A 25617-nucleotide genomic window follows, 5' to 3' on the forward strand; every position below is an offset into this window, starting at 1 on the left:
ATGCCCCGCGGGCCACAAATGACCCGCGGGCCGCTATTTGAGTATGTGAGTTGAGTTGAGTATTTGAACAAAAGTGGCAGGTCGGGATTTGAACATGCAATCTTTGGGCCACAAGTCTAACACCCTAACTACTCACCCATGACTATATCCATGACATGCATGTTTGCTCCTGAAGGTTGTCCCTATTGGTGTTTCTTCATACAGAAGTATTAGGTGAAACTAGTATGAATAAAGTACAAATTGTACATGGCATTTACAGATAATGTGTATGATACAATTACTTTCCTTCTTAGCTCTTCATATAATGTTTATACTAGTTTTTAATTCTTGTAGAGAGCAGAGAGAGGGTCTGAGGCACTCTGAAGTAAAGTTAAAAGTCCTTTATTTTTCTAAGTGGGACATCAAGCTGACGAAATTTAGTCCCCTTAGCGCTGTAGATGGCGGTAGCGCACGTCTTCTGCAAACACCTCAAAAAGAGAAGAAGAAGGAGGGGACAACGCCCCTTAGGAGACCCAACTTGAGCACACTCTCTTACATTGGGTGGACGTGTTTTGCGATATCTTGCTCTGATGGACTATTTTTGGTTCACTGCCTCTAAATCCAGGCTTACACTGCAACTTTCGCCCCGATTTTGTCCCGATTTGGCACATGTACAACTTTTTGGGAGTCGGGCCAATTTCTTGCTCAGTTGCAGGTCAATCGTGAGTCAAGCATTGTGTATTGTGCATGGGGTAATGACAAGCGATTTCACCTCACGATCGTGTAATCGAAGGTTCGCAAGGCAATCAAAACTGTTTCAAATCCTAGTCGTGCCTCGTGAATAAATCGCTCAGTTAAAGCAGTGCTACTACACATGCACAAATAAATTGGGCCGTGCGATTCGCTCTTGAGCGCGTCCTCATCTCCACCTCAGGTGCGCATGTTCCTTCCTCTGCAGCCCCGGGAAACAGTCGGACCATCGGCTCGCATCCAACCGTCAGCTTGTATAGTGTGAGGATGTGAGTCGTGAAATGTGAACTTTTAAATCGTGAACTTCCCTCGTGCAGTGTGAGCAGGAGTTTAAAATCCACTATTGAAAATATCGCACAGTGTATGCCCGCCTTAAAGGAACAGACCACCCTTTTTTGATTTTCACATATTTGCAGTATTTCCCAGCATTGTTCATGAATGTGCATATCATTTTCTCCTCAGTGTTTTCGGTACTTAGATTTATTGGATCAGAATTATTAGCATAGCTTAGCATAATCACTGAAAGTAACTGGTATCTTTAGCATCAAGCCACAAGTGATCACTGGACCGAATTAAATTGCTGTTTTACACTCTGGTGAATGTTACATTCATTTTAAAGTGGTTTAGAAGTACATTTGATGGTGTTTTATTTTGTACCATAGACTTGCATTACTATGCCTAATTTGGGTATACTGTCAAACGGGGCAATGCAAACACATAGACGAAAATTATATGCACGTTCATGAATAATGCTTGGAGATACTGCAATTATGTGAAAATCAAAAAAGGGTGGTCTGTTCCTTTAAGGTGTCAATGCAATATGATTCTCTCTGGGCCAATGTTCTCAGTCTGTCCCCACCCCTGATGTCCTTTTGGATGACCTCAATAACCATTACTTTGAATAATTTGAATTTGAATACACATTTATTGCCCCGAAGGGAATTTGTCTTGCGTTTTGGGAGTCTGTAGACTGAAAGAAAATATTTCCAAGAGAAGAGTCTATTTCTAATTGTTGTAGGTTTATTTCCTATTAAAGTTTTACAATTTCAAAATGCGCGGGGAAGGGGGATGGGGAACGATGGCAAGATGGATAGTCTCTGGTGTGCGCGCCTCCTGGCGCTGCGCGTCCATGGCTTATCTATCCTGTGGAATCCCGATTGGACCACCCCCACTTCGGCAGGTATGTCTATATTGGAGTCGTGCGTCATACAGCATAATTAACTGGAATGAGAACTGCGTTAGTGACATAATTGGACACAACAGGAGTACAATAAACATTTGGACAGACAATTACAATAGTACACAAAGACATGGTTGGGTACCGAAAATCGGTGCTAGTATGGCGCCGGGGCAAATACAAACGGTAGTAACCACACCGAAATACAACATGATTTTCGTTGCCTGATTTCGGTTCCTCGAAATATGCTGCGGCATAAATAATTGGGCTACGCCCACTGTTAACAGCGGCACCGTTTTCAGTCACTCGCAGGAGGAGCAGAAGAAAGCAGTAGAGGTCTATTTCCCAGTATTACTGTTTTGGTGCACTGTAAACGATATCAGCACTGCTAGTATTAGTACTGCTAATGGAAGTATCCCTTGACAGTTCAACACCTCCACTAACCTTAGCAAACAACCAACAATGCGACATTAAACAACCGAATATGCAGAGTAGTAGGCCTAGGCTATGAGAAACTTGTCCAGACGAAGGCAACAGGTTCATCCCCTTTGCACATGGTAGCGCTGGCTCTGAGCATAGGCCTAGTTGAAAATTCATCTTTTCTTGCTTTTAACATCGGCGCATCCCACCTTTAGCTATATTCACACACTTTTCATATCTGCATAAACATGTTGCGATTTCACCGAGCCTCATGGCTTAAACCTGACGCTCTTGATTATTCACTTATCCATGAAACACCTTCAATAGGCCTAATGGCTGCAGATGAGGGGGAGATGCGTTTATTATAGGTCTGTGGGTCGGACAAGCTTTGACAGAGAGAGAGAGAGGAGGAGGGGCTTTCTTGCACACATGCTGTCTGAAGCGGTCTGCCTGTTGTTCATTTCGAGTGACAAGTTTTTTGCTTCTTGTTCTCAGGGCTCTAAATTAACACCAGACAACAAGCTAAATGGTGGTGAAAGTTCAGTTTGGCTGGAAGAAAAGACCATCTTACTAGCCCCTTTGTCTCATTTAACCCTTGTGTTGTGTTCAAAAGCTGCATACACCTGTGGTGTTCGGGTCATTTTTGACCCGTGATAGCAAAACTCAGCCATAAAATACCTAAAAACACTAGTTTTCATTAAATATTGTTTTCCATCTCATAGCTAACTTGGTATGTATTCATATCCATGGAAATACTACTTTATTTATTCATCTTTTTGACTTAACAGGTCTTTTATCTTACATTATGCAAATCGTTTTTGATGGCCAAAACTATAAAAACCTGTATACATTCACTATTAATACTTCCTAAAGTGATACAATTAGTGATTATGTTGTCCATGTATTACAGCTGATATGAGAATACAACAACCCCCAAATTTATTTTATTAGTTTTTCTCTAATATTAGAAAATATCATCAATAGTGACATTTGTAGTGTTCGGGTCCCAACCAAAACAAAGAGATTTATAGCAGGATAAAGACCAAATGACAACTAAATGAGCTTTTCAGTGCTTAAAATGAATGTTTAAATATGTTGACTTGATGTTTTTCAATAGTGTGGTAAATATATGAAATAACAATTCTGTCAGAGTCACAGCAATCTAATGCAAAGTTATAGGAAAATAACACCTCAATGAACATGAAAAAAGTCACACTATTCATCTGAATCCACTATGCTATGAACATGGACCATTATCTCATTGCCACATCAACTTTATGGAAAGTGTAAGACCAGTTCTACATGTTTGGGTGCCATTATGGATTTTTGATACGTTTGTTGGACAAAATAATGTGCAAAAAATAATTTTTCAAAAACATGTGCAAAAATGAGCATGGTACAATGCATAAATGGATTCCCTGACCATGAAAACATATAAGTAGACAAAAGAAATACATCTGTACTCCTTTCACAATAGGAGATATGACACATTGTAGTGTATGGGACTGTCCGGCGACCATCTTGGATTTGTAATATGAAAAAGCTAGCCATTTTTTTTTAAAGGCAAGAAATATATTTTCCTCATCATGAATCACCAAATTGAGGACAACGGGCAACCAACAGCTTTTCAGAAACGCATACAACAACCAAAAATCTATGGCGGGTCAATTTTGACCCGAACACCACAGATGTAACTTTTTATTTTATTTTAGTCTCTGTTGAGCTTTTGAGTATCTTGCCTTTGAGTATTTTCTTTCCATGTGAGCTTATTATCTATAATAGTACCTAGATACTTGTACTCCTCTACTGTTTCAATATCATTCCCATGTACATTGATTGGTTCAAGTGGTGGCATTTCTCTGTTTTTGAAACATTTGAAATTAAAGAATTTTCAGTGCACCAAATATAGAACAGGCCCGTAGCCAGCATTTTGGTGGGGGGGGGGGTTCCACCCGAAAGTGGACTTCATTTGTCGCCCTACTCCAATGTCCCCTTTACGTGAGCACGCTAAAGCCGGGCATACACTGTGCGATATTTTCACTCGTGGGTCTTAAGCTTCTGCTCACACTGCACGATGGAATTTCACTGTTTAAAAGTTCACAGCTCACGACTCACGTCCTCACACTACACGAGCCGACAGTCGGATGCGAGCCACATGCTTTCACTGTGCAACGCGACAGACATGTTTCCCCGCTCTGCAGAGGAGGGAACATGCGCACCTGAGGTTGAGATGAGGTCGCGCTCAACAGCGAATCGGACGACCCTATTCATTTCTGCATGTGAAGTGTCAAATCGGGTCGTAGCACTGCTTTAACTGAGATTTACGCACGAGCCACGACCAGAATTTCAAACCGTTTTGATTTTCTTGCGACCCTGTGATTGCACGATCGTGAGGCAAAATCGCTTGTCGTTACCCCATGTACACTGCACGATGCGAGACTCACGACTGACCTGCGATTGAGCAAGAAATCGGCCCGACTCTCAAAAAGTCGTGCGAGTGCCAAATCGGGGCAAAAGTCGCACAGTGTAAGCCCAGCTTAAGGGGACATTGGAGTAGGGCGCCAAATGAAGTCCAATTAAGGGCAGCAACAGCAAACTTACATCAGACTAATAAAGAATAAAATATGTCATATTTTATTCATTATTAGTTTGATGCAAGTCTGCTGTTTCTGCCCTTAATTGCATCCTGACTCACTGAATAAATACAGCATGATAAAGACATTTAAGTCAATTGTAGATTGCTCAAATCAGATAACATTTTATTTAGCCAATTATTTTCTATTGTGCACATAGGATTTGGTAAAGGTCTAGGTAGCAAGTTCAGAAAGTTCAAGATACTCGACACGATATACAATGATTTCTAGTGTTTACCTATTGTGTGAAGTGAGACACTACACGCGCTATAGCTTGGGCACCAACCGTAATGGGGAAACGACAACATAGCAGTGTTGCCAAGTCTGCTTATTATAAGCGACTTTGGGCTTCTTTTTTCGAGCAGTCGCTTTTCATTTTGTAAAGTCGTGGGTTGCAGATTTTTTGGGCTTGTTCTTTTCAGGGTTGGGCTTGCTGCTTTCTCCTGCTATGCCGGTGATTTGAATGTGTTTCTCAATGGCCACTCGTTTTTTCTCATTCATCCTTACAAGTGACCCTACTACAATATTGTTAACTCCCACTTTCTGTGGTCACTTGTGGGGATTTTAGCTGCCACGCAGATCCCCGCAAAGAGCAAGGTCTTCCCTGACCAGGCACGCGACTGACAACCCACCCCTCCGGTCGCTTCTTTTGGGCTTGTTTTCACGACGCCCCTCAGTCGCTTCTTTTGGGCTTGTTTTTAGGACGTCAGTCGCTTATTTGTCGTAGAAAATCTGGCAACACTGCACACATAGCACGATTCACGAAGGCGGCAGCATCCCAGATAGCTACCATACCACAAGGTGAAGGGCTACACAGAATAAAAGAGCATCATTGCAGGATCATTAAGCGACGAAATCAAAAGCAGAGCCGTAGCATCAATGCAGGCAGGCGTTATCATTAGGAGCCTACAGTCCAGATAGTCACACGGTAGGCGACATGGGTTGGCATCGAGACATCTTGGTAAGATTAATTAAAATGTCCAAATCATGTCACAAACTTTTGACTGCAAATTTTGTCATTTATGTCCATCACAGAGCTCCCAAAATCACATGTATTGTGCACTAAAGGGTGTAGATTCCAAATATGACATTTAAATGCAGCAGCCCTGGATGCAACACAGAAAGACTTCCGTGATTCGCTCGTTTCTCTGCATTGTTTATGTTAATTGGGAAACACCAGGAAATACAGCCAGGTGAGGTGACTACGAGAGTCTTGAATGTGAGGCCGTCCGATTTTGAAAAGGAGTGAGTAAAATTGTGTTTTATCGGAAGTTGGCTTTTAAAGTCCAGTGTGAAATGGCTTACATTGAGTTAAAACGTGATGATGAGCCCTAACTTTTGCCTCATATCTCGCCTCAAAAGGTCCTCTGCATTCCGAAGTCCGAGCTCAAGTCAGAATTCCAGAGCTAGGTGAAATTTAGCTTCTGCTGTGATGGACCGGCATAGGGTGGCCATCGGTCCGTTTTTACGACCTGTTTACGACGTTCGTGTGTCCCTCTCTTTGTCTTTCCTCTCCTCCTCGCCTTGTGCTTATGGCCTCGATATACGAGGCAACGTCGTTGACACAAACTAGATTGACAGACGGTCGTGTTTCCGATATCTGTGTCCGCCATGTTATTCCAGATTTTACTACAGACCCCGCACAACAAATTAACTGAATTGCTGTACTGGCAACGCATAGTGCAAGCAAGTTTGTCCGCTAAATGCATTTACAACGAGGGCTCTCATAACTTTTCAACCAGGGCAAAGAAAGCGTCTTTCTGCACGGGCGCTCTCTGTATTTTGAGCTCGTGCTGTTGCTATGGTTATCCAAGCGTCTGCAGGAAAAGAAAATGCTGACAGAAGCGGCTGCCTCTCGTTTTAAAACACAGCTGATCAACACACTCCTGACATTTACTTTCAGTAAAGTACTTCAAATAAATTGTAGGCTATGCACATCATGCATGCATGAAAAAAGATGAAATAAATACAGACTACATCAACAGAGGGATTGTCTATCGCAGTGGTTCCCAACCTTTTTCTTAAGGGACCCATGTTTTTACTATTGTAAGCTTTGGTGACCCAACCACGCGAGCGCCCGCACGAGACGGAGTCACAAGATGCCCTCCGTTTCCTGCGAAAACTTATTTTAGTTATTTTATTCCTCAATTCGTCTTTGGTCAAATATAGAATAAATGTTTAATGTAGCACTTACAATTTGTTGCGTCTATTAGTTAAATGATTTGTCTTTTATTCAACATGGGCTATATATATTTAAAACGAAACCCCTTAAAATCAAGAGGGCTCCGCGATCCCCTGTGGATCTTTGGCGACCCATAAGGGGGGTCCCGACCCATAGGTTGGGAACCACTGGTCTATCGTATACTCTACTGTCTCTGAAACGTTAAATTAGTTGTTCTGATGACTCCTTTATCGGAGTGGGGATGTAGGTTTAATGAAATGCGAAAATCCTTCCCAAAACATCTGGTTTTAGAACTAAAACTGTTTTAGGTAGCCGAGTTAGTCGAGGTAAGATGGCAGCGCAGCTTCCTCCTTTCAGCCTGCTGTTTAGAATGACACGAAGTCTGGGAGTGACACAAAGGCGGGGAGTCAGCCAGTTGAAGCCACGGGTACTGCGCAAGGACGCTAGGTTAGATAGTTAAGGGGCGGGGTTGTCCGGCCGAAGTCCGGACAGGTGGTCACCCTAGACCAGCACCTGCCTAGCCATTGTTATAAATCTCTACTTTACACCCATTTACAAGGCTCAAAGTTGCTCAATACTTCATTATAGGAGCGAAATACATCGCAATATGACACAAACTACCTGACAAAACATTCTACGTTAGATTTGGCCTTTAATTCAAAGAAAATATTCACACAATGTCAAGTAAAACCGTTTGTTTTCGTGTCTCTTCAGTCTGCTCCGTTTCTATCCCACTGTGTTTACTCGCTAGTCAAGCGCTGCGCAAGCGCAATATGCGATCCTAGTGATCAGTGTTGCCAGGTGTACAACAAGAACTAAGCAATTAGTGTTGCCAGGTGTAGAACAAGACATATGCCGTTTTGGGCCGTCTTGAAAAAAAAAAGCCAAAACAGCTGCTTATAATAATTTATTAACCTTTTTTACTTGAAAGGGAACTTAAAGTGCTGGGTAGGGAAATATAAACTATAAATTATAAAAATATTGAAATGAAAAAGTGATAAAATAGAAATGGAGATTAATTTAAATTCATGATTTTATCTCATTTTTAAATTTAATTTCAGTTTTTTTCGTCCTAAAGATTAACCCTCTGAGGTCTAAGGCCTTTCAGAAGCTTTTAGGCTGCTTGCACCACCCTGACATTTTCAAGTATTTTCAACTAACAGTAAGCATCTATGCAAAAGTGAAATATATGGTTGTATTCTGAAAAGCCTGACAATAAATAATCTGAAAGAAAATTGGATGTCATACAAACATGTTTTATTTAAATTGAGTATAAACACAACTGTACAAAAAAACAGGTTTCAGAGGTCTTCAAAAAGTGCAAGAAAACACACAATAAATATATCTAGCCAAGACTTTTGAAGTTTGAATCTTGTAAACAAATGTGCTGGCTGCATAAAAGTAAAAAGGGCATTTAGAAATGTTTTGTTGTTTTCATACAAAATGCAAAAAAGAAACACTATGTCAGGCCACTGCTTGTAGTCAGGTACACTACGTTGAGAGCTATGCGTTCGTTCAATTTTCATGGGGATTTGTAAAACTTTATATTTTTGGAATCCTTAGACCCTAAAGAGTCAGAAAAGCAATGTTTTACAATTTTCAAAAGTCATCAATGCAGTAATTTTGGGTCTTGAAAAGTGGACACTATTACACTAAAAACGCCTAGGCCAATTTGCTAATATCTTCATAAATTGAAAATAAAAATAAGTGTGAGGTAAATATTTGTTTTGGAAAAGTTGTTATACTAAATTCTTAGATAGTTCAAAGGGCCCTTTACACAGATTTACCACATCATTTAGTTCAGGCCCCCATTTTCACACACTTTTCATTAAAAAATGAGTGTTTTTCTCAAGCGACAAAATACTAGTAGATTGGGTTAAACAAATAAAAACTTCCATGCCTCACCCCACCATTTTCCCAGTTAATTTCTTACATTAAAATACAGGATTTTTATTACAAGTTTTCTTAAATATTATGTTTCAATATCTTAACACAGTGTAAGCTTAATGTACTAACAAAGTGTAATGTAAACTAATTTACATACACACCCAAATTTGATGTTGACAAAGGCCTATTGGATGAAGCAGAGACTACACTTTTTTCATACATTCAGGGTGTTTGGAGAGGATAAAGTTACTTTTTTTAACCATGCTGTTGTTGAGGGTGTACTACACTTTACAATCCAGTGGTGTGCACAGACATTTTGGGGGGCAGGTGCTCAACGTGGAGGCGGGGGGCATATGGAACTTCCAGCTGACTTACTACTAGGTTATAGAGCAGGGGTGGGGAGCCGTTTTCATTCGAGACCCACATACAATTTCATTTTCAAGTTCTCCAAGGTCCGTACTATGAACACAAACCAGGATTAACCCCTGCACTTTAGGCCTATATTGACCCAGCTTTCCTAGGTCCCCTGAAAATATAACCTAATTGTATTGTACATTTACAAAGCACATCATATTCCATGTGAAATGACATGAGATTAATATTACATTGGGGGCCGGATAAGAAGGCCGCAAGGACAACCCTAGAGACAAAGGTTCCCCACCATTGTAGCGTATATATACTGTATTATATATGTGATATAACACAGCTATGTGAAAGTGGTAGTTTCTATATTCACATGTTCCTACACTCACCATGCTGGTGTGGCAGTGGCTGTGTTTCTGTGCCAGACAGAAGGAAATGAAAATAATAATAATATTATCATTATTATTATTTATTATTATTATTATTATTGTTTTATACAGCGCACGCCTTTCAAAACACCCAAAGTTGCAAGGTATCGTGTAGGAATGTGTGCGTGTGTCAGCGTGTGAGTGTGTGTGTGTGCGTTACTGTGCTTGTGGAATAGGCCGGGAGCTACGTATACCCCTCATGATGTGTTTTGCTTACTTTTTTTCATTATGATTTCCTGTTAGTCTATACCCTGGGCCATAACGAGTTGATAGGGTGCACTCCCAACTCAGCCCCGTTTGGTCTCAGGGCCCAAAAAACCATCTAATGGGTTAACGGCTTATATATGCCCCCACAAAAACTGATAGGACCTTAATCCTTTATATTACTGTAATTTCAAATCCTCATAAGGGTTGACTCATAAGACTAAAGATGAAGATCTGACTGACCTAAACTTGAGTTTTCTAAAGAAATGGTTTGCTTTGACCTTAATTGTAGCAGTGCTGCACTAGTCCACTCTGTAGAAGGGACTCCTCCATGGCTGCACCTACAAAGAAAAACTTCTCAAGGTGTGCAGGCAGGGGCGTATCAGCAAATCAGATCCAATGGACCCCCAGCCATATAGCTACATAAATCGGATTGTGTGTGGCACCCTGGTGACTCAGTTACACTTAAAGGTACACTGTGCAGGAAATGGTCAAAAAAGGTACTGCAACTATGCTGCTCATCGAAACTGGGTTGCTTATTGCCAAATTTGATCTTTAGAACTAACCGCCATAAGCCTCCAGGAACTGAAGTGTCTTGTCTTGTCTTGTCTTGTGTGTTTCTTAAACATGGCCAGTGAAGGGGCGCTCTGGTTGTGGTTGGGTAGATTGCTCCAAAGAATAGGACTGCAGGGATCTTGAGGGGGCATGGGGTGAAGGAGGTCTGTGAGGTAATGGGGTGCCAGACCATGGTGGGACTTGAAGGTTAGGAGGAGGACTTTATAGGTAATGCGTGACTTGATGGGGAGCCAGTGAAGCTGCTTGTGTATGGGGGTGATGCACTGCCAGGGTCTAGTGCCTATCAGGATCCTGGCAGCAGAGTTCTGGACATTTGCAGTCTGTCTAAGGCCTTGTTGGGTAGACCAAGCAGAATGGCATTGCAGTAATCCAGGCGGGAGGAGATGAAGGAATGAGTGAGAGTCTCTGTAACTGTCTTAGAAAATGAAGGCCTGAGTCTGGTAGACTGGACTGCATGAGTCTGCTTGCATTTGTCTCCCTCAGCTCAATTATCTACCTTTATTTGACTGTCCCTGCAGGTAACTCTTATAATATCCTCTTCAGCTGAGTTTCTCAAAAATACTGATGTAGTACTTATGTACGAGGTACCCTTTAGACAATAGCAGGCATAGACATCAATTCAAGTTTATGCGATACCTTCTCTTGTACATGCATGCTTAAACATAACACATAAGTGAGGAAAAGCAGTGGATGTAGGCCTATACATTTTTAGTGATGATGTGTAGTATATTCCTGATATACTGACAAGAGGCCACCTGCTACATAGCCACTTACTGCAAATGGGCCTAATGACAGGCCAATTCACTCTTACCAATTCACTCTTAGCTGAAAACACTCAACTGCATCATAACAATATTGCTAACAATGCAGGGAGCCAATTTAGACTTGGTCAGTAACATTTTGGTGGCAATAAGGTTATAACAGAGGAAGGCCTACTGTGTTAAGGCGTTGACACTTAAGAACTACTTTGTACCACACTGTACCACCAAGCCAACAGGGTATGTGATAGGCTATATTTTTTACATGGAATACAAATTTGCCAATGTAACGGGGGGAAGAGGCTAGGGCTATAATAGAAATATAATATCAAATAAATACAGAAAATCATCATAAAACCACAAAACTGCACAATATACTGAATTCCCACAGATAGGCCTAATAAAATGCTCCCCCTGAGGTGGGGTGGTGGAAGTTTGAAGTTGATGATGTAATCCTTTTGTAAGGCCGTTTTCTCAAAATGTGTTTTTTCTCCTGCTCTGATCAAATAATCTCCACTTCTATGCAACCTACCTGCACCCAACTTAACAGGCCTTTTCCTATCAAGGGTGTGAATATTTGCACGGAGGGATTTGTTGATATCTCATTCATGATTTGATTTAGCCTACTGGTAGGTATATGACATAGGCAAAGAATCGCCCGAAAATAGCCATTTTGTCAGTCAATGGCAGGCAGTATTTGAAGAGTTCAGATGCAAAACCCCTTAACTCCATTTCTGAAGACCTGCACTTCTATATTTTTAGAGAACCCCATTGTTGGTTTGGTTTACATTTAAGTACTTAATAATGCATATAAATAGTTATATGACATAAATAAAATGAAAACTATTCAATTTTGATAGCTTTGTATTAAATAAAAATGAATTAAGATTATTTTTCTGAAAATGCACTGACGGGGTTTTGCATCTGAACTCTTCATTTCCTGATTTACTGGATAGCAAAAGTTACAATGCCCTCTCTAAATATATTTGTATGCAACATATCAAAAAAATAAAAAAAACAGCATTTGAACCTTGCTTTTTCAGTTGGCCAGATTCTTCGCTTCATTGCTTCGTCGCATGTATGCAAATGAGCGTATATCATAAATAGCCTCATTAGCATATGTAAACATGAAATTATAGAAAACTTGTAATACATTTTTTTCTCCTTTCCATGTACATAATCAACTAGTAAAGTTTCATAGTGATATCTGTAAGTTCAAAAAATTACCCTATTCACCTGCAATTTCTCGCCTTAAAACAAAATAAAACGCTTAAAAACCTTAAATATGGGCCATTGATCTAAATGGAAATATTTTCTCTCATCCCACATGACAATTTGATTACTAAAAAATGAGTTTATATGCATTTCTCTTGATGACAGATTGAATAAATTGGCATTAGAAGGCGGCCATTTTGAAAGCCATATATAGTTGCCATAGCAACCAAGGAAAATTGTAAAACATTGCTTTTCTGATTCCTTACACTCTGCGGTTTCCAAAAATATATAGGTTTCATAATCCCCCAAAAAATTGAACGAAAATACACAAGGAACTGAACTATTGTCTCATTTGAATACTAATGAGATAGGTGTGAAAAACCTCTAATGGCCCACACCCCCCTGTCAATCTCCATGTGCTCTGATAACACACCCCCCTGTCACTCTCTTTGTCCTGTGGCCAAGTGAGCAGCATGGCTGTGTTTACCCTAGCTGAAAGGGGCATGTTGTCACCTCTGAATAGCCACTCAAGCACCGGTACTTTACATGTGAATAGCTATAGGTGTGGCTGCTACAGGCAGAGAGTACAGAATATGCGAAGATTTATTTTCACTTTCTTTAAATTGGGCCAGCTATATAATTTATTTAATATATATATATATGTATATATATATATATATAATAATATATATATATTTGAAATCTGGAAGGTCTGAGGTTTCTAATGGTGTAACTTATATGTTTCAATGACAAAAACTCACAGAGTTACAGATTTGTTTTTGGAGACATGTCAAATTGCCCTCTCAAGGGCAATTAGACCTCTGTGTGTTAAATTTGGGGGGAAATCGCCGCTTATCAAAAAACCGTGCAGAAAACCGTGATGTAAATTTTCATCAAGAAAACTGTGATGCTCATTTTTTCCTAAACCGCCCAGCCCAGGGTTCATGTTAGCCGGCTGTAGCCGGACATTGGCCGTTTTGCATCATGAATGACCGGCCAAAATGTCCGACAAAAAATGACTAAAATTAATCAGTAAATATTACATTAGCTCATTTTACATGCTGAATGTTACACAAAACATCAGTGATATGAAACTGAACAAAGTCGAAAATAGTTATGAATAGCCTATGTAAATGAACGTGTCATAGTCTAAACAGCACGCAATAGTGTTGCTTGCGCTCTTGTCCCCCACGGCGTTCTCCCCAATCCAGTTGCTTCCCTATCACTTGACTCACGCTGGCTGATGTCGAGGAACAATTCAGTTTTTTTTTTGTATTTTAGCATTGCGCTTGCAAAACCGTTTCATGCCCAGTTGTGAAGTCAAGCCTGGGACCCAATGCGATGGCATGCGCAGCATCGAATCACTTTCACTTTTACCTCTGCTGAAAAATGGTGGTGGATCTCCAAGTAGGGTAGGCTACAGTTGAGGGTCAAATTAAACATTTCAGAGAACGATATGCTCATGAGAAGTCCCAGTAAAAGTGCATGCAGGGCTTTATCACTTTTTTCATCACCGGCCAAAATGGCTAGTGGATGTATCTCACACGCCCACATATATAGAGCGTCGTACGGAACATGTCAATTCCCTTGAGAGCGCAGGAACACAACGCAATACAGTTCAAATTTCAGTAGCGTTGTTACCGTTACTGCACAAGTTCCATTAGGCTACAGTCATCACATTGTTACCCAATTTGAGTAGGGAAATACTCTTCGGGTTTGCTGATAAAAACACAATGTTTTCAGATATGCCTATGCGCGCAGCACGTTGGCTGGCTGCTTTTTTTCTTTCAGTTCGTTCGAGCTCTCGGGTATGTGAAAGAGAGCGCGCGTTTGCTCCCCGTGCATACAAGCAGCTGGCTCTTTAACACCAGCCAACTGGCCCAATGCTAGTGAAATTTAAGTTTTGCTGGTAGAAAAGACCAATTTACTAGCCACTTTGACCAATTAGGGAGTGTGTGTTTGGCTATATGAGGGAAGGTCCGTTAGATATTCTAAATGTCCGGTATTCTGCAATGCAGCCGGCCACTTGTCCGGCCAGTAAGAATTCTAGCGTGAACACTGGCCCAGCCCTATACTGCACTCTAGGGGCGCCAACGGGTGAATGCAGACTACATTCGGAATGAATTGACCCGTTCAGAATCGACGTCCTGATGAATGCGTGCACATTGCTGATTTAAACACATCAGAGATATTGTAAGGATATTAGGAGAGAGTCCACTCTTCTGGGTGGTACTGCACTCTAGGGGGAATGCAGACTCCATTCTGAAAGAACGGGCTGCTGCGCTCTCTCGACAGTGGCCACTAGGAGAACTGCAGGTATGGGTAAAATAGGGAGTGGTGAGTCTGTATGTAATTCTGGGTGACAGCGCAGACACTAAATAGAGAAAAACTGCCTTTCTGAAGCGTGTACGTTGATAAAAAAAAAATAGAGATTCCGAAAAGTACACTTGTTATACTATTTTGAGAGGGAAGAGGCTATTCCAGAAGCATAGGAACGTCTTGTAGCCACTTGTGTTTTCTTCGGCTCTGGCTGCAGTTGCTGTTTCTTAGTTGGGGGCGGAACTCCAAAGAAGCTGCTTACTGTTGTCTGTTTCTTTTTAGACATGTTTGACTGTAATTACTAGTGGTGTGGATTGGCACTACCGATCCGATTCGATCATGATTCGGGAGGTAGCGATTCGATTCGATTCGATTCTAAGCGATCCGATTCAATTCTGCAATGCATTGCAATGCATTACATTTCTACTGAAAGCAAAGCAAATGTTTAATCAGTCATGATGAGGCAATACAAGTAGTCAGATACTGAGCAACAATTCATTGGCTGTTTTCTGTATCAGTCTGTATCAGTCTTGCAATGTTTTGAAGTGCTTTTATTTAATTTAACATTTATTTACTCCCGAAATATACATGGAAGTAATTGAAACTTAAAAAAATTGCCGGAATGATTCTGGAAATTGCTGGATCGATTCTGGATCGTCCATGCCCCGCATTGGATTGCATCGCCTAATCGATCATTGTTGACACCACTAGTAATTACCAACATTTACACCAATATACACTGGCAACATGAACAGCGATGTGAAATATTTCGAGAGGGATGGCTTTAGTTCAAGGCAGTAGCAGGGGCGGAGCTACAGGGGTGGCTAGGGGGGCATTTGACCCCCCTGAAATCTGATTGGCTACCCCAGGTGCTCCCCCAGAAAATGGACAGGAGCCCCGCCCACTCGCGTTACACGAAGCGCATAGATCGCCTGCAAATCGCTATCGCGAGTGAAGAAAGGATAACCATTTTTCCCACACACATTTTGATGCAAGTCTGTGTACACACCACCCTCGTAAATTTACAGTAGGCATATGGGGTACCATTCGAAAGCTTAGAATCCCCTCTGTCTAGTGGTATGCATGGCAACCCTCTGTCTTGTACGGTCTGATGGCAATGATTCATAGAAGCAGATGTGTGCTTTTCCGTCCTGAAGAAGAAAAGCCTTAGAGAAAAAAACTGCTTATTTCAGTCCAGATTCATTTCGTTTTCCTTTTGAAAAGTTAGCTGTCTGCCATTTAAGATTTTTCAGTACTAGGCCTATATATTGCTCTATTGCCCATGTGATAAATAAATAGATTCGTTTTTGGTGGTAAATGAATGTAGCTTCATGATTAATTCCTGTGAATTCAACTCAAACCTCATGTCTAAAGTCCAAATATTCACTGGCATAATACTAATTGCTGTCTTTGTGTTGGAATAGACTAGATGCTAATGAGTATTTTAAAAGAATGTCCTTACAGCACCTTCGATAGCATTGTTATATGTGTGAATTGTAGCAAGCTCTTAGAAGCATCGCCACATTACAGTGACTGGATTTTATGGAAGTAACTCTGAAATCTGAAGTCTGAGTTCAGACTTAAATTATTGATGGGAAATTTGAAATTACATAAAAACACAGATGGTAGAAAATAATTTGATTAACTCTCAGACACCTAAGCATTAATTTCTTTTCAACTTCAAAGTCTTTGATGCAGAAACTTTTATGTTAATTTCTGAGAATTCTGTAGAAACGTTGAAAATCTGCAATAATGGGCATCCGTGAAACACTTTATCATCTCACTTTATCATCTTTATCATCTCACATCACTATGATTCTCACATAGGCCTACATAAACACAGATAGCCTACAGGTGTACACACCTGTCAGTGTATTCCATTTGCGTAGCACCCAGCATTTTCCTTCCAAAAAGAGCAGCCCTTCATATCATACTTTTCTCAAAAACTTATGTTTCCCACATTTCTGGCACATCTTTGGAGAAAAAAGAGTAGCCTACATATTGAATTATTACCTCTACAATTGTTAAAATGTATTCAGAAAAGACAGAAAGCAGTTAATAAAAATGGCCATGTTTTACTTGAAATGTGATATTTTTTATATTAATACTATTTTCTATCCGGAAATGACTGTGTGGTGTTGGGATATGTAATTTGAGTTAGGTTCAGTCAATGTAAGACACATAGCTCTTAAATCTTGCCATTTGCAATGCAATGGGTTTCTGAGGGTCAAATCACAAAATCACATAACAAATCACCAAAAGACATAAATTGTGACTGATTACTCTTTGACATAATCGGAGACCTAAAACTTAAGGGTGCAGTTATAGGGTGCACTTTAGAAGGGATTCAGTGACAGTACCTTACAGCAGGTGTTAGGGTTGCCAAATGTGACCAATGATTACCAACCCAAAATTCTCGAAAGAACGCCTTAAAACTAAAATCCTGCCAGATTTAAACAAAAGTCTTGATTTATATGACCACAAATTTACAGAATACCTGCCCAAAGCCCTTTTTTAACCCATAGATGACAATCGGAAACCGCTCAATCTGGTACCAGTGACGGGTGTCATAAGAACCCGGGAATATCATTCTCTTTAGGCCTATCTATTCTATAGTGTTTGAGTGTTTTTTTCATTGTGTAAGAGTATGCCCCTGTGAAATTCATGTGGCTACCCCATTGCTCCCCCAAGAATAAATGTCTGGTTCCGCCACTGGCAGTACACAAGAGCGCGGTAGTGACCCAGGTGGCAGTGCGCATCACTCATTTTTGGTGCGCATGCGCACCACCTGTGTACCAGTTATGTGCACCCCTGGTTATTGAAGCGTTGCTACAGTGAGCCCATTTATATGGCCGCAATAATCGGGTTATTGGAATAACATGGCGCCATAAATATTAATTCACGACTTAAACAAATATCCCAGAATCACAATTTTATGAACATTTACAATAGGCCTGGATGATTTTTCGATTTCAATTTTAATCGCGATGTCAACATTTTCTACGATTATAAATTAGAGTTCGATGCAAATTCAAAAAAACTTTTTTTTTGGTCCGATCGGGTCCGTGTACCATTCGTTCTTTTGTTTTTCGAGTCAGAACCAAATAACAAAAAACGAAAAAACGGCTGGTTATTTCATTATTTCGTTTTAGTGATAAACAAAAAAAATTTTGATCTGTATTTCCACATTTTATTTTCTACTTCATTTCAAAATAACGGCAACATAGAGGTAGAAAATACACTAGAGAGGACACAGCAATTTGTGACAGCACTGGGAAATGGCAGCTGGAGCTTCCCAACTTCCGTAGGTAGTGTAGGTACTTTCAGGCAATGCAAGTCAATGGAGAACACGCCCACCCCTGTCAAGAAATTAACTAAAACTGTGTAAATATGAAGTAACACTTTAATCAAAGACCAGATTTGAAATATCTTTTATATAACTACTTAAATCATATGAGTCGATAAAATACATTTAAAAAAAACATTTATGAACATAGTTAGCAACACACTTCAACTATTGTCCTTGTATAGTGTGTTGATGGACATTTTCACATGATTAGGCCTAAGCCATTTTTGACAGAGGTGAGCCTCGTTCTCCGTTAATTTCCATTTCTCTGATCTACCTACAGATAAAGGCCGCTACAGATTGCCGTAAAAAGGGGGGCGATGTCCTCTCTAGTGTTATTTTCTACCTCTGTGAACGCCAATGAAAAAAAGGTTGACGTGCTATTTTAAATTTTTTATCTTTTCATCTCTCGGCCGTATGTGCCCCGGAAGTTATAGCTTACAAGCCGACCTCGATTAAATAGGTTAAAATCATAACTAAATCCATACTGGATGTTGTCAGAAGAGGTGTTTTGAAACATATATGTGAAAACAAAGCCAAACTGCAATATTTTTATGAAAATGTATCAGTTGAAAGCTTTCATGTCCGTCTACATGGCCTGACGCGCCAGAGTCTGTCCGACCGCCTTGCCTGCATGGACTGGCGCCCTCTGTCCATGGTGCTGAAATCGCGGCACCAAAGATTATTTTAATTCTAACGTCTCTGGCGGCACTACTCTTATGTGTGAAGCACTTTACAGTTTCATGAGGGGATACGTACAGACAGTCTACAAAAGACCAAACAATACAACCTAACAATACTGTTGTACCCTTTGCCAGCATAAGGCTCTCACATGCACGTCACAAAACAATAATCCACACGGCGGGACTATTTTGATTATATTCCTTCCATAAAATGTCAAAATGACACTAAAATCAGTAATTTGCATTGTCCGTAATTATACCAAACTAAAACATAAGTATACATATAGAAGATAGTCCACGTTACAAAATTTCAACAAAAATGCCATAGGCCTATCACAAATGAAGTCCATCCCAAATGCTCGTTTACAGTAAAATACATTGAGGCAATTACCACAAAAACAATAGCATCAGTTTTACACTGGAAAATGAAATATGGGCTAAAATTTCACCCCATATCATCAGTATATCACCCCATATCATCTAGGTGCGATCATTCTCTCTGGCATTTGCAGCTGCAGCCCTTGTATTGCACTGCGAGCTGTCCACGTGTGTGGTGCTAGGTGAAATGTGCACTGGTAGACCGGGCCGAGCCGGGAAATAATCGCAACGTTTTCCTGTCAAGGTTTTCTCAATGGATTCTTGTACTTTGAACCATAACGATCAAAATAAGCTTTTGCGCCGTCAAAAAAGTTGTCCGGAATCCAAGATGGCCGCCAGAAATTAAATATGGCCACCAGAATACCTAAAACCAGTCCTATGTTGGAGGAAATTGTTCAAAGATCACTTTCTTTGGCCTAATTTGAAAATTAATTGTGACTGAAATAATATTCTGTGGCTTAGAGATCATTATCTCATTGTGCAAATCCAAGATGGCTGCCAAAAGAGGTCCCCTATACTATAAACTGTCATATCCTGATCGAAAACCATAATTCTGGTGTCTATACATATGTTTCCATGCTCTGTGAATCCATTTCTGCATGTATTTTGTGAATCTGACCATTTGTTCAATTGTGAAAATCCAAGATGGCCGCCAAATGTGTTCCCCTCAACCACAAACTGTCTTATGTTCGGATCTAGAAGGGCCACAACTATAATTCTGGTGCTTATTCATGTTTCCAATGTCTATAAATATATTAATGCAGGTGGGCTGCAAATCTAATCATTAAGTCTATTAGAAAATCCAAAATAGCCAACAATTCCAGTACCTCTGCTGTGGTGAAACAGTCAAAGACCTGACACAGTATGACATTTCATTTGTAGTCTAGAAACATAGATGCATGACTCCAGAGAGAGTAATGCATTTCATAAATATTCTGTTGCTAACAAATTATTAACCAGCATTTTCAGTTCATTTTGCAAATCCAAGATGGCTGCCAAATGCAGCCCCTTTACTACAAAGCGCCATATCTCCTGATCCACAAGGACTACATCAATAATTGTGGTGTCTACTCATAGGTTTCCATGGTCTATGAATCCATTTATGGAAGCATTTTGTAGGTCTGACCATATAGTCTATCGGAAAATCCAAAATGGACAGCTGTGTGGATTCAGACTCGATACACAGCAATTATGAAATTTGATTTGTAGTCTAGGGATATTGATGAATGAATTCAGAGGTAATAATGCAACTAGTGAATATTCTGTGACTAACAAATCATTTGGCATGACTGTGTATTTTGTGGCATAACAAATCATAGCAAATTATGCTGCCTCCGCTGTGGGGAAACTTGTTGTCAAGACTTGTTGTCAAGACTTGTTACACAGCAATTCTGGTTTGATTTGATTTGTAATCTATAGGGTACAGATGAATGATTACATTTTATTTTTCACAATTGTTGATTTTTTTCTTCCTTAAGTCTTTGAATGTTTGGAGCCAAAGTCTCTAAATTTCAGTTATGCTCAAAACAGCACAGTTTGATAACTGAACTTTAATGAGCATCCTAAATGAATATTTTACTGCACAACCATGGTTTCTGAAAACAGCTTTGCATATATGGTGCATGGAGTCAACCAAAGTCTAACAACAGTCAACAGGTACTGCAGCCCAGGTTAATTGTATAGATTCCAGAATCCCTCCGCATTTCTTGGTTTTGCTATATGAACAGCTGTGAACAGTTTTCTATGAGATTTAGTTCCAGGGAATGTGCTGCCCCCTCCATTAGTTGGATGCTGTTTGTCTGGAACCATGATTTTGGTCGCTTGCTGGTGTATTTAGGGTCATTGTCTTGTTGTGCATCCACTTCAAAGGCATTTCCTCATCAGTATAGGGAAACATTACTTCTTCCAGTATCCTGATGTACTCAAACTGATCCATGATCCTGGTATGTGGTAAATAGGACCAACATAGAGCAAAAAATTTCCCAACATGATACTTGCACCATTATTAGATAAGATTAGATTACATTGCTCTTTCAAGGTCTAAGGGTCATAGACAGTTTGTCTGACATCCTGTAAACCATAATACACAGTGATGGCGGTTAAGCATGATTGTGCAAGCATCATGACAGGGATTTTTTCACTCTGTGGTGTTGGTCCTATTTACCACATGCCAGGGATCATGGATCAGTTTGAGTACATCTAGACCAGCACCATGTACAAGAGCAAGTGCAAGGACAAGCACACTCTCTGTGTTTGTCACTGGTCCTTTTTCCATCAGTTTTTCATTCTTTAATTTATTGTTTATTATTTCAGTTGTGCAAAATAAACTGTCATCAGGAGTTTGAGCCTCATCAACTGCTGAAACTCTTGAGCCAGGTCCAGTCATAGGTTCTGTGCCTGTGTGGCTTTCCTATATCGCTTCAAACCATTTCCATCAACTATGTATTGAAACAACCTTCCTCCTGCCGAATAAAACCGTCGTTACAACACTAGCTGTTTTTCCGTCATGTGTCGCACGATCCGTCATGTGTTTTTCCGTCATGTGTCGCACGATCTTCTCGATGCGTATGTCATTACACAACTTTTTCACCCCATATGCGTATCACATTATGCAATCATCTTTTTTCATGGAAAATGCACTTCTATCTGTCTCTTTCTCTTGCACAATCTCTCTCTCTGTCTTACTGTACCTATAGGATGGACATCCAGGGTTCAAATACTAAAGGCCAATCACATACTCTACTTGCTCCAGTTAATTCAAAGAACCAGCTGATCCTAATTACATTACTCCTTCAGTCAGGTTGATGAGCTATTTAGTGACATAACCTTTGTCAGCAGCACAAGCAGAAGGGGTATTCTGGCAGGATATTCTCACTTTCTCAATCCAGATTGCCTGTCCCTGCTTACTCGGACCAGTATCACACACACACACGCACACGCACACGCACACGCACACACACACACACACACAACACACACACACACACACACACACACACACACACACACACACACACACACACACACACACACACACACACACACACACACACACAGCACTCAATAAGTCCTTCCGAGCTTCTAGTCTGGCCAAGCGGTGCTGACTTCAAATTTGTGAGCCGGGTTTACCCACCTATGTCCAAGTAGAAAATAAACATAATGCATTTTTACAGGTATTGTAGTTTCTGAATTAATTCATATATATCCATAGACTACAAATCAAATATCATACTTTTTACATAGCGTGCATATGGCCATTCCTCAAAGTTGAGGTGGTGACATTGTCTGCCATTTTGGATTTTCTTTCAGGAGTCGGATTCACAAAATACCTACAGAAATTGATTCAGGGACCATGAAAATCTATTGAATACGCACTAGAATTCCAACACTATTCGTAGAACAGGAGATATCCTACTTCACAGAATACTAATAAAATGCATTATGTTTTCTGAATTCACTCATCTACAGTATATCACTTGACTACAATGCATATTTCATTCCTGCTGTGTAGCCAATCTTTCACAATTTCCCTGAAGTGGAGGTGGCTGCATTGTTGGCCATTTTGGATTTTCTGATAGAACAAATGGCGAGATTCACAAAATACATGCAGAAATGGATTCACAGACCATGGAAACATATGAATAGACACCAGAATTATGGTTGTAGCCCTTTTCGATCAGGAGATATGACAGTTTTTAGTATAGGGGACCTCTTTTGGCAGCCATCTTGGATTTGCACAATGAGATAATGATCTCTAAGCCACAAAATATTATTTCAGTCACAATTAATTTTCAAATTAGGCCAAAGAAAGTGATCTTTGAACAATTTCCTCCAGCATAGGACTGGTTTTAGGTATTCTGGTGGCCATATTTAATTTCTGGCGGCCATCTTGGATTCCGGACAACTTTTTTGACGGCGCAAAAGCTTATTTTGATCGTTATGGTTCAAAGTACAAGAATCCATTGAGAAATGACAGGAAAATGTCACCAGGCAAGTATGCCTACTTGAAACTTTACCCCTAGCAACCTTGAGGAGTTGAGACACACCACCAATAAGACACAGGACCACAGAATGAAGTCAAAAAGGTTTTGTTTTATTAAATAAAATAGATATTGTGCTGGGGGGTGAGAGTCCGGGGAGAGAGGGGCGTCCAAGGCAGCCAGAGAGAGGGGGGGAGGAAGAAGGATCGGGTCGCTCCAGTCCTGTCCGAGTGCGGAATCTCCAGCTCCGCTTCCAAGCCTGAGGGGAATAGTCAGAAGCACACTCGTGGCACACAGTGAGTTAATGAGGTTCAGCAGTCCAAGCAGGGTGAATGAGGCACAGCACACATTAAGTCAGAAGCACACTCGTGGCACACATTGAGTTAATGAGGTTCAGCAATCCAAGCAGGGTGAATGAGGCACAGCACACATTAAGTTAGGCAAGGTGGTGAGCTGGATGGAAGGGGCAGGAGGGGACGACACCGGGTTTCTGGTCAAGGGGGGGGGGGTGTCTACGAGATCCTTGGCGTTGGGGGAAAGGGGTGGAGCAGCGATAGAGTTGTTAGTTTGGGCCAACAGCCGTGCAGTCTTGCCAACGGGGCCTGAGAGAAACGGGTGTCACACTGAACACTGCACGGCAATCAGGCGAAACACTTGAATTAACTACACACTCACACGTGATGACAGGCCCACGCCGGGAGCGAGAGAGAGAGAGAGCCTCGGCAGCAGGGTCTGCAGGTACAACGGGCCCGGGGCTATTGCTGTTCCTATGGCGGGCGCTAGAGAGCAGAGGAAAGGGGGGGCAGTTAGCAAGTAGCTACAGCAGGGCCAAGGGAGGAATAAACACGACACAATTTCAGCAGTCCTGGGGCCCTGGGTTAGCAGCCTTTGTGCAAGCAGTGGCGGGGGGGTAGCAGCGGTGTTGTATGCAGGGACAGGTCAGAAGGGCAAGCACAACACAGTTCTAGCAGGGCACAGAGCTAGCAGCATGCAGACAAGCAGGGCATAGGGCGGGTAGTAGCGCATGCGGTGAGATAGCAGGGGAGGCAAGCACAGCACAATTGCAACAGTTCGGCGGCTAAAGGGTTAAGGCCATACATGCGGGCAAGGAGCAGGAGTTAATAGCAGCAGAGGTAGGCACAGCACTATTGCAGCTGTTCAGGCGTCTAAGGGGTTAAGGCCAAGCGTATGGGCAGGGAGCAGGCGTTAATAGCAGCAGAGGGGGGGGGGGGGGGGGTACAGCACAATGCAGCAGACAGTTCAGGCAGCTAAAGGGTTAAGGCCAAGCGCTTGGGCAGGGAGCAGAAGTGATACAGTAGCGACAGCAGCACATGCAATCGAATGCAACCGTGAGGGTAACATGCAGCCAAGCGACACAGAATGACAGCAGGGCAGAAGGTAGCTTTAGCTGCTAGCGAAGCGTGAAGCAGAGGTATGGCAGCGGCTAGGGGTATAGCAAGCACGATTCCACTTATCTTGCCCAAAGGGCAGATGGGGGCTCCATCCACGGGTGTCGGTCTGCGAGGGGGGGGTGTGGGCAGGGTTTAAATTGGGGCGGAGCCCTCCGGAGCGCAGCTCCGCCTCCTCACCTCGGAGGGACAGCCAAACGGAGCTGCGCTCCTGCTGCCCCACCCTTTATTCACAGTTCTATATTTTCACCTCTTCTTGAAATATCATATTTTTATGAAAGTTTTCCAATGATAGCAACATAAAATAAGATTAAGGGACTCCCGCATTATTTCAGTTATTATGTATCTGCATTCTACACATGCGCTGCAAGACACCACAATTTCAGTTTGTAGCAACGTTGCAACTTTGCAACAGTTGAGCGGTCCGGAGCGCTTGCTCTTTCTCACAGCTAGAACTACTCCGCTTCGAGTATGTCACTACTTCAAGCCTGTCCTCCATGCTTTCATGTTCAATGTGCAAAGTTAGTTCCTTCCACAACGGTTCCGTCGTTCCCAACTCCGCCAGTCATCCACGGTTTCCTCTCTCTCTGCTTCGTCCTCTCGGGTCTTACTGATTAATCAGCTGGATTGGCCCGCCAGCCTTTATGAAATGGGCTACTGTTTACCGGCAAGGAGGCCGCCATCTTAGGAGTTGTTTCGAATTTCTTCCCCCCGGAAACAGTGTCGGTGGATGCAGTTCCGCCTGGTGACAAAAACGTTGCGATTATTTCCCGGCTCGGCCCGGTCTATGGCAGCACTCATCGTTGAGTTTGGGAGTGGTCTTTAGTGGGAGTGTTTGAATGTGCAAAAACACGTTGAACACAGTGGCAATGGCCATTTTCAGTAAGCTTGGGGAAGTATAGGCTTGCACCCTACTATTTGTAAGCCTAT

This window comes from Engraulis encrasicolus, chromosome 1 (genome assembly GCF_034702125.1).
Source record: "Engraulis encrasicolus isolate BLACKSEA-1 chromosome 1, IST_EnEncr_1.0, whole genome shotgun sequence".
Taxonomy (NCBI): domain Eukaryota; kingdom Metazoa; phylum Chordata; class Actinopteri; order Clupeiformes; family Engraulidae; genus Engraulis; species Engraulis encrasicolus.